This window comes from Bos grunniens, chromosome 28 (genome assembly GCF_055505025.1).
Source record: "Bos grunniens cultivar Pamir isolate PY7600 chromosome 28, Bosgru_T2T1.0, whole genome shotgun sequence".
In the NCBI taxonomy this organism is placed as follows: Eukaryota; Metazoa; Chordata; class Mammalia; order Artiodactyla; family Bovidae; genus Bos; species Bos grunniens.
The window spans coordinates 26,004,372-26,024,270 of record NC_141192.1 but is presented as its reverse complement, the minus strand read 5'-3'; the positions used below and the strand labels follow the sequence as shown (position 1 = coordinate 26,024,270).

Here is a 19,899-nt window from a genome sequence, read left to right as displayed (position 1 = left end):
AGAGACCAAGTCATTCAAAGACACAAATTAAGCCTGAAGGGATTGGCACACTGTAAATGATCAAGTTTAGCTTTCATTTCCCTTTTTTCCTTGTTACCCTGATGGGTAGGAGACTTGTGGGGATCATCAGAGAAAACAAAGATTCTTTGTTCTTTGCTCATCTGAGTGTAATTTGAGCTCAATTACAGCCATATTTACTTAAGAATGTGTCTTATTTCCCAGCTTTTCTCTCCAGCATCCCCCCCCCCCCCACCCCGCCTCAGATCGAAGCTCCTTGAGGACCACAAAGGTGGAGGTGTCACTAGCACACCCTTTCTGTGCCTGAAATGTTTTACACAAACTATCTCATTTAGTCATTCCATCATGTGGTGTGCTTGCTTTCTGACTTCACAGACCAGAACATGAGGTTTGAGGGGGTGAGGTAGCTTTCTGGATCATACAGCTAATAGATTTCAGAGCCAAAATTAAAATTCAGATCTGTCAAGTTCCAGATGTTCTTGTGCATTTTTGCATCTTCTACTGCACCTTGCCCCACAGAATGACTATCTATAATGAATGTTCTTTCCTCCTTGTAAGGTAGAGTATATTATGCTGAACTGAGAATAAGTCTGTATGTTAGGATAGGATTTTCCAGAGAAACAGAATCGATAGGATCTCTGTCTATGTCTGTTTCTGTCCTCTCTCTCTCTATGTGATATATCAACATCTCAATAGGATCTCTCTCTATGTCTTTCTATGTATCTATGTATGCATGTATCCATCTATCCTAGAGAGATAATTACTTTAGGAATTGGCTCATATGACTATGGAAGCTAAGAAGATCTATAGTCTGCTGTTTGCAAGCTGGATAAGCAGGCAAACTATTGGCATAATTAAATCTAAGTCCCAAGGACCAAGAATCAGGATTGCCAATGTTGGAGGGCAGGAGAGAGTCAGAGAGAAGATGAATTTGTTCCCCCCTCCTCCTGTTTGTCCTCTTTGGGCCCTTGATAGAGTGGATGCTGCCCATCTACTTTGGAGTGGGCTCTCTGCTCTCCTCAGTTCACCAATTAAAGTGCTTATCTCTTTCAGAACCACTTTTACAGACTCACCCAGAAATAATGTTTTACCAGCATTTACCAGCATTGCTTAGCCCTGTCAAGTTGACATATAGAATTAACCATCACAGTTGGTATCCAAAATTCACTGTAAGAACAGGTATTGGAGAGTGTAGAAGGATGCCAAGAATTCTCAGATGCTTGTGTATGGTATCAGTGAAGCAGAAACAAAGATGTGCAAGTCTCCAAAAAAAAAAAAAAAAAATCTGTAATTTATATATGAAAGAGCCTGTTCTGCCATCTGATCATTTCTTACTGCCTGTTAGTCATTTCGGATGTGTATCCCTGGGTCTATTTAAAAGCCCAGTGATTAAGAGGTCAGATTAATTTGATCACTTTTTCATTCCTTTCAAGTAAAGTATTAGCACATTATCTGATGGCTGTAGAGTGCAGGACAAAGATATTTAATCTGTGCAAGCTGTAATGTCATCTTGGGAAATCTCAGAGCAAGGGAGAACCTGTGGTATTTTGTCAGTTATTACCAAGTGCCAAAATGGAAAGTGATGATCACTTCTAATAAAAGAATTGATTGTGCAATTTATATCAGGCAGACTCAATTAATACCTAATCTTTAAATGTATGTCATTAGATCTGCATATTCACATCTTTGCAATTAGGAGTTGGTATTTAAAGGGCATACTTCCCATTTCCTATCTTCGTTGTCACAAAAAATCTAGTGGGGCTTTTTGTTGTTGTAGAATTATAGAATCAAGCTAGATCTGCTTGCTTGATGACCTCTAATCATGGTAAAGAAAGGGTTTAGTTAATACCTTTAGAAGGATGGAAATATTCATAGTTGATTTAAATGGTTTTCAGCCCTGACATTCACAATTTATATTCAATAGTGCTCATTTATAATTGTAACTGGTTTCATTTTAATTTATGCATCAGAAGTACTTAAACATAAAGGTTAAGTTCTTCTCTTCCAAATCACAGGAGTGAATAAGATTCTTCATTTACAGCACTTTATGGTGGAGTGCTTTAACCTTCTGACATCAGGATACTGCTAAGTAAGTTATAGATACTTGGGTATCGTTTAGTTCTGTGAAGCAGCAATTTACCCTAGGGGCCTGGAAGAACAGAAATTTGGCTAGTAATCTATTCAAACTATAGGGAATATGCTGTGTATTCAGATATCCCAGGAATGAGTTAGGCAACTTAGCAGTAATGTCAAGTCAGTAAGCTTATGATGAAAGGCATTGACTGGTACTTGCATTCTCGTGAAAAATACTTTTTGCACTGTAAGCTACTAGGTCGGAGAGAGTTCTTGGATAAACTTCATGTACAGATCCACCTAAGCTTTAGGTGAGAAAGACTTACTCATAAATTAAAACCCAAGTGTTATAAGATCCAAGATTTAAAAAGGAATAATAATAATATCCAGTGCTAGACAGCACAAAGGAAGGACAATGCTTTCTTTTATTGCTAGTAAGGTGTAAATTGGTATAGCCTTTTTAGGCCAATTGGTAAATTGTGTCAAAGCCTTAAATAGGTGCTTTCTCTTTGATGGAGAAAATTCCACTTAGAGGAAATTATCAGAAGGAAGCAGTTACATATGGAAAAATAATTGTGCTATGATAGTCAGAGAAGCCAGTGAAGTGTCCAAGATATATTTTTAAAAGATTCATTGAATATATTATGTTAAATTTAAATAATAGATTTCCATATAGTAGAGGAAAATGATGATGTAATGATATGGAAACAGCTCATAAAATACATTTTAGTGAACATGGTTTAAGTAGCTTATAAAACAGTATGTATGATGATACTAATAAATCAGGGAAAATAAACCAAAGATCAAAACAGTTTTCTTTGGGAGATAGGCATATTCATGATTTCCTTCTTTATGTATTTCACTTCCCTTTTTATTTTCTATTTGTCTATATAAACAAGTATTAGCAAAGGTGAATTATGAAATGGACATGGTATTATATTACTGCAAATCTTAAGTTATATAAGAAAAATGTACCATTTTCTATTAAAATTTCTGAAAAAATGAGCCACAAGTCATCAGTGCACTGCTGTCCAATTTCTTTTTACAAGAGAACAGTTTCTTGTTATACAGAAAACACATTGTGTTTTAATGAACAGGAAGCTTTCTGTGCAATTCTTTCTTATTTTGAATGACGGTTTAATTTTGATAAATTTTGGTAAGGATGTATTATTTTCGCACTCTGTTAAGAATTACTTATATATATGATTAGCAGGTTGGCTGTTTTAGATTTAAAAAGCCTCTTAGATGTCCTTTAGCCTTCTTTAGGTTTTATGAAAGTGCATTGCATCAATGACCACAATGACATTAATAATTCAGAGCTTCAAATGGCCAATTCATACAAATCAGTTTGTTGGGTTCTTGTTTTGCTGATAATATGTTTTTATGTGAACTGCTTTTCAATCAACTGACAAAAATGCTCGTGGTGGTTTACTATCTATATGTTACAGTATTGCTTATTTTACTTAGATGATGTAAAATCAATTTAATTATGCCCCTTAGAAGAATTCTGAAATGGGTGTTTGTTCTGGATGTGTTAATGCAAAACATTTGAGTTTTCACTTACTCTTATACACAGTCTTCTCTAAGTTCTTGATTTCTCTCTTACTTTTCTATAGAAAAGAAAACTGGAGTTTTCTCTTATTTAAAGGGATCAAGTTCTTTTGTTGTTGAACTATGTGAGATTATTTCATTAGTTTAACTTGGAAAAAAATAGCTGTCCTTTTAGAGAACTAAGATGGTATTCCTACAGGTACTTCCCCCAACCTAAAAACATGCCATTTAACTTAAAACTGCTGTTTAGCTGAGTACGAGTGACATGCCTTTCAGTTACGCTGATTTTCTTTTTTGTAGAGGTGAGAAATTATGCTAATTGAATCTAAGCTGAAAATCAGCACTTAGTACTCTAATTTCTGACATCATCGTGCATGGTACCAACCTGATTTGATCATTCTTACTGCCAATTCTATCAAGTTCTGTGTCAGCCACACGATAATGAATAATCTTTCTCAATCCTGCTACAAGTTACCAAAATAAAAGATTAAAGAAAGATTGTGTGTGTGTGTGTGTGTGTGTGTTAGTTGCTTCAGTTCAGTTCAGTTCAGTCACTCAGTTGTGTCCGACTCTCTGGGACCCCATGAATCGCAGCACGTCAGGCCTCCCTGTCCATCACCAACTCCCGGAGATGGTGACTCATGTCCATCGAGCCAGTGATGCCATCCAGCCATCTCATCCTTTGTCGTCCCCTTCTCCTCCTGCCCCCAATCCCTCCCAGCATCAGAGTCTTTTCCAATGAGTCAACTCTTCGCATGAGGTGGCCAAAGTACTGGAGTTTCAGCTTCAGCATCATTCCCTCCAAAGAAATCCCAGGGCTGATCTCCTTCAGAATGGACTGGTTGGGTAGTTGCTTAGCTGTGTCCAATTCTTTGAGACCCCATGGACTGTAGCCTGCCAGGATCCTCTGTCCATGGGATTCTCCAGGCAAGAATACTGGAGTGGGTTGCCATTTCCTTCGCCAAAAGAAATATTAGGAGGAAAGTAAATGATATACTTTATTTATTTAAAACGTATACCAGAAGCATATAAGATTTGCACAAAATGTAGTAAAAAATGATCAAGAGGAAAATCAGAAGCCTTAAAGGAGAGAAGGGAGAATAAAGCCTGAGATGATTTCTCAAATCAAATATATTTGTTCAAGTCTTTCTAATATTTAAATGCAAAGAAGGAAGTATGACAGGTTGCACTTCACTGCTTTTTCTTTTCTTTTCCTGCTGCTCTGGGTCTTTGTTGCCGTGCACTGGCTTTCTCTAGTTGTGGCGAGTGAAGTCTACTCTCTAGTTGTCATGCATGGGCTTCTCATTGTGGTGACTTTTTTTTTTGTTGTGGAGCATGTGGAGCATCTAGGGCATGCAGGCTTCAGTAGCAGTGGCACATGGGCTCAGTAGTTGTGGTTCCTGGGCTCTAGAGCACCGGCTTAATAGTTTTGATGCACTGGTTTAGTTGTGGGATCTTCCTGGACCAGTGTTTGAACCCATGTCTCTTGCATTGGCAGGTGGATTTTTAACCACTGGACAGCCAGGGAAGTCCCCACTTCCTGCTGAAGGATTAAAAATTTTCTTGCAGTGAAATCTATGACATTTATAGAGTGTTGTTCCATACTTCCTGAGTATGGAGTATCAAGGCTTCCCTGATAGCTCAGTTGGTAAAGAATCCACCTGCAATACAGGAGACCCCGGTTTGATTCCTGGATCAGGAGGTTCTGCTGGAGAAGGTATAGACTACGCACTCCAGTATTCTTGGGCTTCCCTTATGGGAAGACAATACTTTTAGAATGTTGATCTATATTTAAAGGATCTGTAATAAGTGGCCCAATTCAAATACTACCTTTTCCATGAAGTCTTCTCTGATTTTTTCCCCTCCATTTCCAGTTATAATTATTTTCTCTTTGATCCTTTATTCTTTTATAGCACTTTATCTGTCATGCATTTAAAGCATTTATAACATTTTTCCTTCAAGATTGTTATTTATGCTGATATTTCATCATCCCTGTTAGATGGTGATCATTTTATCTCTCACAGTGCCTAGTTCATAAAAGTAACAAACAATTGTTGACGGCTTTTACTGTGTGACAGTTATGGCCACAGCTTTTAGGAACTTTGTCTCATTTTATTCCCACAATATCCATGTTTTATTCATTTAATTTTATTTTTTTCTCATTGGATATCCATTTTATTTTATTTTTAAATAAATTTTAATATAAATTTATTTATTTTAATTGGAGGCTAATTGCTTTACAATATTGCATTGGTTTTGCCATACATCAACACGAATCCACCAAGGGTGTACACGTGTTCCCAATCCTGAACCGCCCCTCCCACCTCCCTCCCCATACCATCCCTCTGGGTCATCCCAGTGCACCAGCCCCGAGTGTCCTGTATCATGCATCGAACCTGGACTGGAGATTCATTTCACATATGATAATATACATGTTTCAATGCCATTCTCCCAAATCATCCCACCCTTACCTTCTCCCACAGAGTCCAAAAGACTGTTCTATACATCTGTGTCTCTTTTGCTGTCGCACATACAGGGTTATCGTTACCATCTTTCTAAATTCCATATATATGCATTAGTATACTGTATTGGCGTTTTTCTTTCTGGCTTACTTGACTCTGTATAATTGGCTCCAGTTTCATTCACCTCATTAGAACTGACTCAAATGTGTTCTTTTTAATGGCTGAGTAATACTCCATTGTGTATATGTACCACGGCTTTCTTATCCATTCATCTGCTGATGGACATCTAAGTTGTTTCCATGTCCTGGCTATTATAAACAGTGCTGTGATGAACATTGGGGTACATGTGTCTCTTTCAATTCTGGTTTCCTCAGTGTGTACACCCAGCAGTGGGATTGCTGGGTCATATGGCAGTTCTATTTCCAGTTTTTTAAGGAATCTCCACACTGTTCTCCATAGTGGCTATACTAGTTTGCATTCCCACCAACAGTGTAAGTGGGTTCCCTTTTCTCCACACCCTCTCCAGCATTTATTGCTTGTAGACTTTTGAATAGCAGCCATTCACTGGCATGAAATGGTACCTCATTGTGGTTTTGATTTGCATTTCTCTGATAATGAGTGATGTAGAGTATCTTTTCATGTGTTTGTTAGCCATCTGTATGTTTTCTTTGGAGAAATGTTTCTTTAGTTCTTTGGCCCATTTTTTGATTGGGTCATTTAGTTTTCTGGAATTGAGCTGCAGGAGTTGCTTGTATATTTTTGAGATTAATTCTTTGTCAGTTGCTTCATTTACTATTATTTTCTCCCATTCTGAAGGCTGTCTTTTCACCTTGCTTATAGGTTCCTTTGTTGTGCAGAAGCTTTTTAATTTTTATTAGGTCCCATTTATTTATTTTTGCTTTTATTTCCAATATTCTGGGAGGTGGGTCATAGAGGAGCCTGCTGTGATTTATGTTGGAGAGTGTTTTGCCTATGTTCTCCTCTAGGAGTTGTATAGTTTCTGGTCTTATGTTTAGATCTTTAATCCATTTTGAGTTTATTTTTGTGTGTGGTGTTAGAAAGTGTTCTAGTTTCATTCTTTTACAAGTGGTTGACAAGTTTACCAGCACCACTTGTTAAAGAGATTGTCTTTTTTCCATTGTATAGTCTTACCTCCTTTGTCAAAGATGAGGTGTCCATAGGTGCATGGATTTATCTCTGGGCTTTCTATTTTGTTCCATTGATCTATATTTCTGTCTTTGTGCCAGTACCATACTATCTTGATGACTGTGGCTTTGTAGTAGAGACTGAAGTCAGGCAGGTTGATTCCTCCAGTTCCATTCTTCTTTCTCAAGATTGCTTTGGCTATTCGAGGTTTTTTGTATTTCCATACAAATTGTAAAATTATTTGTTCTAGCTCTGTGAAAAATACCATTGGTAGCTTGATAGGGATTGCATTGAATCCATAGATTGCTTTGGGTAGAATACTCATTTTCACTATATTGATTCTTCTGATCCATGAACACGGTATATTTCTCCATCTATTAGTGTCCTCTTTGCTTTCTTTCACCAGTGTTTTATAGTTTTCTATATATATGTCTTTTGTTTCTTTAGGTAGATATATTCCTAAGTATTTATTCTTTTCGTTGCAATGGTGAATGGAATTGTTTCCTTAATTTCTCTTTCTATTTTCTCATTGTTAGTGTATAGGAATACAAGGGATTTCTGTGTGTTGATTTTATATCCTGCAACTTTACTATATCCATTGATTAGCTCTAGTAATTTTCTGGTGGAGTCTTTAGGGTTTTCTATGTAGAGGATCATGTCATCTGCAAACAGGGAGAGTTTTACTTCTTCTTTTCCTATTTGGATTCCTTTATTTGTTTTTCTGCTCTGATTGCTGTGCCCAAAACTTCCAAAAATATGTTGAATAGTAGTGGTGAGAGTGGGCACCCTTGTTTTGTACCTGACTTTAGGGGAAATGCTTTCATTTTTCACCATTGAGGATAATGTTTGCTGTGGGTTTGTCATATATAGCTTTTATTATGTTGAGGTATGTTCCTTCTATTCCTGCTTTCTGGAGAGTTTTTATCATAAATGGATGTTGAATTTTGTCAAAAGCTTTCTCTGCATCTATTGAGATAATCATATGGTTTTTATTTTTCAATTTGTTAATGTGGTGTATTACATTGATTGATTTGTGGATATTGAAGAATCCTTGCATCCCTGGGATAAAGCCCACTTGGTCATGATGTATGATCTTTTCAATGTGTTGTTGGACTCTGATTGCTTGAATTTTGTTAAGGATTTTTGCATCTATGTTCATCAGTGATATTGGCTTGTAGTTTTCTTTTTTTGCGGGATCTTTGTCAGGTTTTGGTATTAGGGTGATGGTGGCCTCATAGAATGAGTTTGGAAGTTTACCTTCCTCTGCAATTTTCTGGAAGAGTTTGAGCAGGATAGGTGTTAGCTCTTCTCTGAATTTTTGGTAGAGTTCAGCTGTGAAGCCGTCTGGACCTGGGCTTTTGTTTGCTGGAAGATTTTTGATTACAGTTTCAATTTCCATGCTTGTTATGGGTCTGTTATGATTTTCTGTTTCTTTCTGGTTCAGTTTTGGAAAGTTGTACTTTTCTAAGAATTTGTCCATTTCTTCCAAGTTGTCCATTTTATTGGCATATAATTGCTGATAGTAGTCTCTTATGATCCTTTGTATTTCTGTGTTGTCTGTTATGATCTCTCCATTTTCATTTCTAATTTTATTGATTTGATTTTTCTCCCTTTGTTTCTTGATGAGTCTGGCTAATGCTTTGTCAATTTTATTTATCCTCTCAAAGAACCAGGTTTTGGCTTTGTTGATTTTTGCTATGGTCTCTTTTGTTTCTTTTGCATTTTTCTGCCCTAATTTTTAAGATTTCTTTCCTTCTACTAGCCCTAGGTTTCTTCATTTCTTCCTTTTCTAGTTGCTTTAGGTGTAGAGGTAGGTTATTTATTTGACTTTTTTCTTGTTTCTTGAGGTATGCCTGTATTGCGATGAACTCTTCCCCTTAGCACTGCTTTTACAGTGTCCCACAGGTTTTGGGTTGTTGTGTTTTCATTTTCATTCACTTCTATGCATATTTTGATTTCTTTTTTGATTTCTTCTGTGATTTGTTGGTTATTCAGCAGCATGTTTTTCAGCCTCCATATGTTGGAATTTTTAATAGTTTTTCTCCTGTAATTGAGATCTAATCTTACTGCATTGTCAGAAAAGATGCTTGGAATGATTTGAATTTTTTTGAATTTCCCAAGGCTAGATTTATGGCCCAGGATGTGATCTATCCTGGAGAAGGTTCCATGTGCGCTTGAGAAAAGGGTGAAATTCATTGTTTTTGGGTGAAATGTCCTATAGATATCAATTAGGTCTAACTGGTCTATTGTATTGTTTAAAGTTTGTGTTTCCTTGTTAATTTTCTGTTTAGTTGATCTATCCATAGGTGTGAGTGGGGTATTAAAGTCTCCCACTATTATTGTGTTATTGTTAGTTTCCCCTTTCATACTTGTTAGCATTTATCTTACATATTGTGGTGCTCCTATGTTGGTTGAGTATATATTTATAATTGTTATATCTTCTTCTTGGATTGATCCTTTGATCATTATGTAGTGACCTTCTTTGTCTCTTTTCACAGCCTTTGTCTTAAAGTCTATTTTATCTGATATGAGTATTGCTACTCCTGCTTTCTTTTGGTCTCTATTTGCATGGAAAATCTTTTTCCAGCCCTTGACTTTCAGTCTGTATGTGTCCCTTGTTTTGAGGTGGGTCTCTTGTAGACAACATATATAGGGATCTCGTTTTTGTATCCATTCAGCCAGTCTTTGTCTTTTGGTTGGGGCATTCAACCCATTTACGTTTAAGGTAATTATTGATAAGTATGATCCCATTGCCATTTACTTTATTGTTTTGGATTCGGGTTTATACACCCTTTTTGTGTTTCCTGTCTAGATAAGATCCTTTAGTATTTGTTGGAGAACTGGTTTGGTAGTGCTGAATTCTCTCAGCTTTTGCTTCTCTGTAAAGCTTTTGATTTCTCCTTCATACTTGAATGAGATCCTTGCTGGGTACAGTAATCTGGGCTGCAGATTATTTTCTTTCATTACTTTAAGTATGTCCTGCCATTCCTTCCTGGCCTGAAGAGTTTCTATTGAAAGATCAACTTTTATCCTTATGGGAATCCTCTTGTGTGTTATTTGTTGTTTTTCCCTTCCTGCTTTTAATATTTGTCCTTTGTGTTTGATCTTTGTTAATTTGATTAATATGTGTCTTGGGGTGTTTCGCCTTGGGTTTGTTCTGTTTGGGACTCTCTGGGTTTCTTGAACTTGGGTGATTATTTCCTACCCGATTTTAGGGAAGATTTCAACTATTATCTCCTCAAGTATTTTCTCATGTTCTTTCTTTTTGTCTTCTTCTTCTGGGACTCCTATGATTCGAATATTGGGGCATTTAACATTGTCCCAGAGGTCTCTGAGGTTGTCCTCATTTCTTTTAATTTGTTTTTCTTTTTTCCTCTCTGATTCATTTATTTCTACCATTCTTTCTTCTATTTAACTAATCCTGTCTTCTGCCTCCGTTATTCTACTGTTGGTTCCCTCCAGAGTGTTTTTGATATCATTTATTGCATTATTCATTATATATCGACTTTTTTATTTCTTCTAGGTCCTTGTTAAACCTTTCTTGCATCTTCTCAATCCTTGTCTCAAGGCTATTTATCTGTGATTCCATTTTGTTTTCAAGATTTTGGATCATTTTCACTATCATTATTCAGAATTCTTTATCAGGTAGATTCATTATCTCGTCCTCTTTTGTTTGGTTTTGTGGGCATTTATCCTGTTCCTTTACCTGCTGGATATTCCTCTGTCTCTTCATCTTGTTTATATTGCTGAGTTTGGGGTGGCCTTTCTGTATTCTGGCAGTTTGTGGAGTTCTCTTTATTGTGGAGTTTCCTCACTGTGGGTGGGGTTGTATGGGTGGCTTGTCAAGGTTTCCTGGTTAGGGAAGCTTGTGTGGGTGTTCTGGTGGGTGGAGCTTGATTTCTTCTCTCTGAAGTGCAATGAAGTGTCCAGTAATGAGTTATGAGATGTCAGTGGGTTTGGAGTGACTTTGGGCAGCCTGTGTATTGAAGCTCAGGGCTGTGTTGCTGTGTTGCTGGAGAATTTGCATGGTATATCTTGCTCTGGAACTTGTTGGCCCTTGCGTGGTGCTTGGTTTCAGTGTAGGTATGAAGGCATTTGATGAGCTCCTGTTGATTAATGTTCCCTGGAATCAGGAGTTTTTTGGTGTTCTCAGGATTTTGCCTTAAGCCTTCTGCTTTTGGTTTTCAGTCTTATTTTTACAGTAGCCTCAAGACTTCTCCATCTATACAGCACCACTGATAAAACATCTAGATTAAAGATGAAAATTTTCTCCACAGTGAGGGACACCCAGAGAGGTTCACAGAGTTACATGCAGAAGAGAAGAGGGAAGAGGGGGATAGAGGTGACCAGGATGAGATGAAGTAGAATCAAGAGAAGAGAAGAGAAGAGGAAGGAAGGAGACAGAGGTGGCCAGGAGGATAAAGGGGGGAATCCAAAGGACAGAGATAGATCCAGCCAGTAATCAGTTCCCTAAGTGTTCTCCACCGTCCGGAACACACAAAGAGATTCAAAGAGTTGGGTAGAGAAGAGAAGGGGGAGGGAGGAGATAGAGGCGACCTGGTGGAGAAAAAGGAGAGTCCAAAGGGGGAGAGAGCAGTCAAGCCAGTAATATTGCTCCCAAGTAAAAATGGGTACTGAAGATTGGTTTCTTAAAGGTACAAAATTGATAACAAATACCAAAAATCAGAGGTTAAAAATCTAGAGTAGAGGTTGGATTTTCAAAAATACAGTATTAAAAAAAAAACACAAAGTCACAAAAATTATAATATATATATATATATATATATAGTTTGCTTTAAAAAATAGGGTCTCTCTTTTCTTTTTGCAAAGTAATAGAGTATAAAAATGAAAAAGGAGTAATAAAGGACTTAAAAATAAAACAAATTAAAGAATGATACTAAAAATAGTAAAAATATATCTAGGACTTTCTCTAGTGTTAATGTGGGTAGTGTGGGGTCAGTTCATTTTCAGATAGTTCCTTGATCTGGCTTATATTTCTCAAGATCTATAGGCCCCTTCCTATGTAGTCGGTACTAACTACAGGGTTTTAATCTATTGCACCTGTTGCTTCCAAGGAGGTTCCCTCTGTTTTAGCTTCTTCTGTTTGCTGGTCTCTTCAGTGTCTAATTTCCACCTTGACACAAGGGGCTGGTGGTGGACACTTTTTTAGGCTCACTTGTTCAGTCGTGCAGTGGGGAGGGAGGGACGCTGCAAACAAATAACACTGGTGTGCGCTCACAATGTCTGGGCCACACTGGGGTTGCCCCCGCTCACGGCATGTGTGCTTTCCCTGTCTACATTGCTTAGGCTCTAAGTGGCTCTGCCAGGAACTGTCTGAGGCCGGCCCTGGGTTGTATGCACTTCCCAGGCCTAAGCCGCTCAGTTTCAGGTACTTGGGTCATCCTCAGAGGTGCAGACTTGGTTGGGCCTGCATTTTGTGCCCTTCCCAGGTCTGAGCAGCTCAGGTGACCAGGTGTTTGGCTAGCGCGGTCACTGCGACTTATCGCCTTCCCCTTCCCTGCCACTCGGTTTTCTGGGTGTACAACTGGTGCACCTTTTCAGGCGGATGTTGACTGTCCAGAATCCCAAGAAGTCTTGGTTAGCAACAAAGCCTGCTTGCAGTTTGGTAGATAATGCCTCTCTGGGGCCGCGATTGCCCCCTTCTGGCTCTGGCTGCCTGTCACCAGAGGGGGATGGTGCAGCCGGCTATCTGCTCAGTCTTTTGTTCTGTGAGTGGGTGTGGCGGTGTCTTAGGTTAGGGCTTTTTGTGTGGTAGCTATCCCACAGTCTGGTTTGCTAGCCCAAGTTAGGTCCCTCAGATTGCCCTCGGGGCATTCACGCCCTATCCTTATTCTAAGCAATGCAGCCTGCGCCTCCCTGCCCAGCCTCTGCTTGCTAGTGGCAGATGCAGGTGTCTGCGCTGCTTCTCCACTGGGGGAGTTTCCGTTGGGCACATAATCTGTGGGTTTTAATTATTTATTTATTTTTCCTCCCAGTCCTCCCAGACTCAGTTAAGACTCCCTTCCCAGGATGGACCTCTGTCCCTACCTCTTTTGTCTCTCTTTTTGTCTTTTATATTTTTTCCTACTTCCTTTTGAAGACAATGGGCTGCTTTTCTGGGTGCCTGATGTTCTCTGCCAGCATTCAGAAGTTGTTTTGTGGAATTTACTCAGGGTTCAGATGTTCTTTTGATGAATTTGTGGGAGAGAAAGTGGTCTCCTCGTCCTATTCCTCTGCCATCTTAGGACCACCCCCTGTTCATTTCATTTTAAAGCTTTAAAAATTTTTTCCATTTTTATTGAGGTATCATCAACATGCCACAGTATGTAAGCTTAAGGTATACTACATAATGATTTGATATATTGTGATATATTTATCACAATGTGTGTGTTCGTGTGTGTCTGTGTGTGTTAGTCATTGTTAGTCATGTCCTACTCTCTGCAGTCCCATGAACTTTAGCCCTCCAGGCTCCTCTGTCCATGGAATTTTCAGGCAAGAATACTGGAGCTGGTTGTGATTTCCTACTCTAGATAATCTTCCTGACCCAGGGATCAAACCTGCATCTCTTGCATCTCCTGCATTTGCAGGCAGATTCTCTACCATTAGTGCCACCTGGGAAGTCTATTTATCACAATAAGTTTAGTTAATATCCACCACCTCACATAGTTATAAAGCTTTATTTCTTATAATGAAGACTTTTAAGATCTACTCCCTTAGCAACTTTCAAGTACTATTTATTTCAGTATTGTTAACTATAGTCACTATGCTGTACATTAAATTCCCAGAACTTTTTTATCTTAAAAACAAAGTTTGTGTCTTTGACCCTCTTGACTCATTCCGCAGCACCCCCCCCACCCCCCCCCCCCCGTGCCAATGGCAACTATAAATCTGTTCTCTGTTTCCATTTCAGTTTTTTTGGATACCACATATAAATGGGATCATACAGTATTTGTCTATATCTGACTTATTTCACTTAGCATAATGCTCTCAAGTTCCATCTGTGTTGTAAATGGCAGGATTTCCTTCTTTTTTATGGCTAGTGAAAGCGAAGTCACTCAGTCGTGTCCGACTCTTTGCAACCCCATGGACTGTAGCCTACCAGGCTCCTCTGTCCATGGGATTTTCCAGGCAATAGTACTGGAGTGGATTGCCATTTCCTTCTCCAGGGGATCTTCCAGACCCAGGGATTGAACCCAGGTCTCCCACATTGTAGACAGACGCTTTACTGTCTGAGCCACCAGGGAAGCTAAATAATATCCAATTGTGCATATATGTCATTTATATCACATTATCTTTATCTGTTCATCCATCAGTGGGCACTTCAGTTATTTCCATGTCTTGGCTGTTATGCAGATGTCTCTTAGAAATAGTTTTCCTGCCTAATTACCCAGAAGTGAAATTGCTGAATCGTATGGTAGTTCTCTTTTAAATTTTTTGAGGAAACTCCATACTGTTTTCCCTAGAGGCTGTACCCGTTTACCTTCCTATCAACAGTATATAAGGATTCTCCTTTCTCTACAACCTCACCAATACTTGTTATTACTTGTCTTTTGGTAGTAGACATCCTAGCAGTGTGAGGTGTATCTCATTGTTTTGATTTGCATTTCTCTAATTCTGAGTGATGTTGCTCCAATACCTCTCCTCACAATACTGTTGTTGTCCTTGTTTTACTAATAAGCAAACCATGGTTTAAGAGATAGAAAATAATATGAGACAGGAAATATTATGCCTCACATTTCAAATCTGGTAACCAGTAGATTAGAATTCATGCCTGATTGGCTGCAGGGGGCTTGCTTTTAAGGACTGTGTCTGATTCTAGGCAGCATTTTCATTAGCTCTTTCTTTCTTTCTTTCTTTTTTTTAACAGAATCTATGGAAACGTTATGTATGTAGACTAAAAAATTGTGTTTTTCATTCCTGACTCCATTTTGTGAGACTGGGAGGGACAGATTTGGATGAAGTAGTTTAGAGCAAGGGGTTTGGGTGAAGTCATGATGAAGTAGCCATCAATCCTGTATGGCACATTGGTCTCTGGACTGTCTCTCAGAGGCCTTGGAATATAGAAATCAGGATCAGATTTTCTTATTAGTAAGGTCATGAAATTATGGTGGAGCAACAAGTGACTGCGATATCTTAGTAGCTACAACAACAAACAACAAAGGTTTACTCTGTGCTTGCACTGAATGTCCATCATGGTTGTCTCTAATTCCACTTGATGTTGTCATCATTTCTGTGCTCAGGCTGACAGAGTAGCTTGTATCTGATCATCGACAGGCTGGTGGCAAAAGGAAACGGGACATAGTAAACATGAGCTAACCCTAAAAATTCTTACTTGGAATTGATGTGCGTTATTTTTTCCCACGTTTCACTGGTCAGAGAAATTCACACTGAAACTCCTGAATTCAACAGGATGGGTGTGTACAAACCTTTAAGAAAGTGTAATACAAGTTACAGAACAAACCTAATGTCAATGGAGTAAGATACCTGGTCTTCATGCAAAGAGGCAGACCTCAGGGGCAGAAGCAAATATTTTTTCCACAATGATATTATCTGTTCCATGTTCCTAGTGCCTGGCCAGAACATAGATATTCCATCCTGTGCTGTGTGCTGTCTTAGTCACTCAGTCATGCCCGACTCTTTGTGACATGATGGACTGCAGCCTCCCAGGACCCTGTATCCTTGGGGATTCCCCAGGCAAGAGTACTGGTATGGCTTGCCATTCCCTTCTCCAGGGGATCCTCCCAACTCAGGGATCAAACCTAGGTCTTCCTCATTGCAGGTGGATTCTTTACTGACTGAGTCACCAGGGAAGCCTAATTGGTATAAATAGTGGCAAAGTCATGGCCATCCTGACTAGGGGAGTGTGGGATCTAAAATAAAATCACAGTGTCAATTTCACCAATGAGAATGAACTGAGGTCATTTTTTTTTTGTTTTGTTTTTTTGTTACTATGTCTTTGTATGTCTCTCTGCAAATAAACCCAGCCTTCCAAGAAGAAATTATGTATAAGATCTGTGCATTGGTGTCTGCCAGCCCAGGGCTCAAATCCTGACTTTATTACATGAGAACGTGGGCAAGTCTTTGAGCCTGTTTTCTCAGATAATTGTAATTGTGCTAAATATCTAGCAGTAATTAATATTATAGTATTTTTCCTAATGTATAATTCCCATGTCTATTATTATAACCCAGCTTATTTCTTGTGCTCAGAACTCCATGTATATCACTTTGATCAGTTCAATCAGTTCCGTTGCTCAGTCATGTCCGACTCTTTGTGACCCCATGGACTGCAGCATGCCAGGCTTCCTTGGCCATCACCATCACCAGCTTTTCACATATGTAGAAAGTGTTATTTTGTTACCCTCCCTCACCTCCCCAGCTTCCCAGGTTGTTCAAACCATGGAATTATGAGACTGTTTTCCACAATAGATCCTGATCCTTAATTGTTCCATTCATTTACCTCTAGATTCCTTTATTATTTCAATGAGTAGCCCAAAGGAATATCCAGGAAGATGTGAGGAATATTAAATACAGGGGACATTATTTTCTTGCTCTGAGACTGATAAGTATTTCCATTAGATTTTGCTAACCATACTGCGTTGCTGCATCATTATTATTTTTGTGATGTTCCTGTTACTGAAAGTGGGAGGAACAGGGGAGAACAAGTGAACAGAGCATTCTATAGCCAGAATTTACCTCCTTATTGACAATTGCCCTCTCCCCGGGCCTAGGGGTCCCTCGAAGGAGATCTATCATTTGTTCAATGGGGAAATCAGTCTTCTTTTTGTTCCCCATTCAAGAGGAAGTAACAAAGGCTGAAAACACTATTACCCTGACAACATGGAGATTTGCCTGTCTTACTTGGGTGATGCTCCTCTTTGGAGATTTCCTTGTGTGTTTCATAGAAAGATAGAGCCACATACTGACTTTTTTCAGTGAGATAGATGTTGCTGCCAAGTCACTTCAGTCGTGTCCGACTCTGTGCGACCCCATAGACGGCAGCCCACCAGGCTCCCCCATCCTTGGGATTCTTCAGGCAAGAATACTGGAGTGGGTTGCCATTTCCTTCTCCAATGCATGAAAGTGAAAAGTGAAAAGGAAGTCACTCAGTCGTGTCCGACTCTTAGCGACCTCATGGACTGCAGCCTACCAGGCTCCTCCGTCCATGGGATTTTCCAGGCAAGAGTACTGGAGTGGGGTGCCGAGATAGATGTTAGATATAGACAATTCTGCTGTGATTAAAACAACCTTACTCAAATGGACAAGACAAAAAATGTTGTGTTTTAATGCACAGGGGTTTAGAGGTAGGTTGTAGTAAACATTTGCTTTTTTTTTTTTTTTTTTTGTGGTACATTGTTGTGTTCACTGGATTAGGTGGAAAAATAATGCACCCTGAGGCAGATCATCTGTTAGCTGGCTTAATGAATGAAATTGTGATCCTGGACTCACTTTAACATTCTGAGTCACTGCTGCTGCTGCTGAGTCGCTTCATAGGCCTCCAATTTAAGGTGGGGTAAAGCATCATGTGTGGATGTGTGTATGCTAAGTCACTTCAGTTGTGTTCAACTCTTTGCAACCCTGTGGACTGTAACCTACCAGGCTTCTCTGTCCATGGGATTCTCCAGGCAAGAATACTGTAGTGGGTTGCCAAGCCCTCCTCCAAGGGATTTTCCTGACCCAGGGATCGAACCCATGTTTCTTATGTCTCCTGCATTGGCAGGCAGGTTCTTTCCCACTAGCGCTACCTGGGAACCCACAAAGCATTATGAGAGATGATAATTCCAAGATTTTGCAGACCATTGAGCTAGAAAAACTGGGTAAAACATTAAATCTAAGTGGATCAGAACAAAAAGGAATTTTCATGTATCTGACAGCATAAACAGAGACAAGATGATGTTTTAGTGCCCATCGTTGATATGGATCATGTGTCTTAGGGAATGGGGATGAGAGATTCCTGCTGGGGAGGCAGAATCAATTGACTTTGGTTTGAAAATTGTCTTTGGACTGGTTTCTGGGAAGACACAAAATTAGGCAAGTTTTAATGTGTACAGGGAAAGCATAAAAATTACCTTCTCAAGAAGGCCCCAGTATTAAGGCATTCCTTATCTTTTTAGATAAATTTCAACTGTGTGAGGTCTCTTAATAGCTAAAGTCTTCCCTGGATTGTTGGGCACATGCTGGACAACAGAATGCCTGCTGCTGCTGATGCTGCTGCTAAGTCGCTTCAGTCATGTCCGACTCTGTGTGACCCCATAGATGGCAGCCCAACAGGCTCCGCCCTTCCTGGGATTCTCCAGGCAAGAACACTGGAGTGGGTTGCCATTTCCTTCTCCAATGCATGAAAAATGAGAAGTGAAAGTGAAGTCGCTCAGTCGTGTCCAACTCTATGTGACCCCAAAGACAGCAGCCCACCAGGCTCCTCCATCCATGGGATTTTCCAGGCAAGAGTACTGGAGTGGGTTGCCATTGCCTTCTCCAACAGAATGTCTACTGGGCTACAAAGTGCAACTGAAAAGAAAACTTTTTGTCTGTTTTGTCTGATTAGTTTGGTTGCTTTGACCAGTGGCTCCAAATTCAGCTGAAACCAGAAGCTTTTTAAAAATGAGGTTACCTTGGCCTCATCTGGGATCCCTGGCATTTGAGATTCTGAGGCTGGTGGTTTAGAATCTGTACATGGAAGCTTCCTGGGTGATTTTGATATAGTGTCTCCATGGAAAGTTTGGGAACCACTGGAGTAGAGCATGTGGCTAATGAAATTTGTTCTGCTGAAAGACTGCTTTACTAATGAGGGGAGAAACAAAAAACAAACCAATATATCAAAATCCAGTAAAATGGTCCCCTGTATGTGAACTAACTAGGTACTACTGAAAGGGAAGGTACAAACAGAGAAAATAGATACATCTTGGTCTGTGATTAATATAGACTACTAGGAACTTCCCTGGGCTTCTCTGTTGGCTCAGATGTTCAAGAATCTGTCTGCCATGCAGGAGACCTGGGTTTGATCCCTAAGTCAGGAAGATCTCTTGGAGAAGGGAATGGCTTACCCACTGCAGTATTCTTGCCTGGAAGGTTCCATGGACACAGGAGCCTGGAGGACAAAGAAGCCTGGAATGCTGTAGTCCACGGGGTCTCAAAGAGTCAGACACAACAGTGATTGAACAACAGTAGGAACTTCCCTGGGGGTCCAGTGGTTAAGACTCTGTGCTCCCAATGCAGGGGACCTGGGTTCAATCCCTGGTTGGGGAACTCGATGACACATGCCTCAACTAAGACAGCACAGCCAATACATATATATATACACACACACACACACACACACACATATACAATACACACACACACACACACACAAGACTACTAAAGAAAAATCACTATTTCTGAGCAGGACATTTTGATTTATTTTAAAATAATTGTTGCCTGTAATTGGCCAGGCAGTTTGATAGTTTCTATAGAATTTAGACATAAACTTTGATTTCTCCTCTTGTAGAGTTTATAATTCAACTGCTATTTTGAAAAGGTCTAATGACTCTCTTGGAGGTCCTGAGATCATGGGATCAAGAACTGTTGTCTTCAAAATAGTCAGATTGCCTTATTTGGTTTGGGTGGAAGGAAGAGGGATTAAAAACACACTTGCCAAGAAAGTTTTAGTAGA

General features: G+C 39.4%; 1 long non-coding RNA gene across 7 annotated transcripts in view; it reads left to right on the top strand.

Annotated features, from left to right (window-relative positions):
- The window catches only part of LOC147343042 (uncharacterized), an 88,874-nt gene that overhangs the window by 54,441 nt on the left and 14,534 nt on the right, over window positions 1-19,899 (top strand). For 2 of the 7 annotated variants that reach the window (XR_015156891.1, XR_015156887.1), the window contains one exon: window positions 17,622-17,755. The exons of the other annotated variants lie outside the window; for them this stretch is intronic. This is a non-coding gene — a long non-coding RNA (uncharacterized LOC147343042). The remainder of the gene's footprint in view (window positions 1-17,621; window positions 17,756-19,899) is intronic. 7 annotated transcript variants of the gene reach the window in all.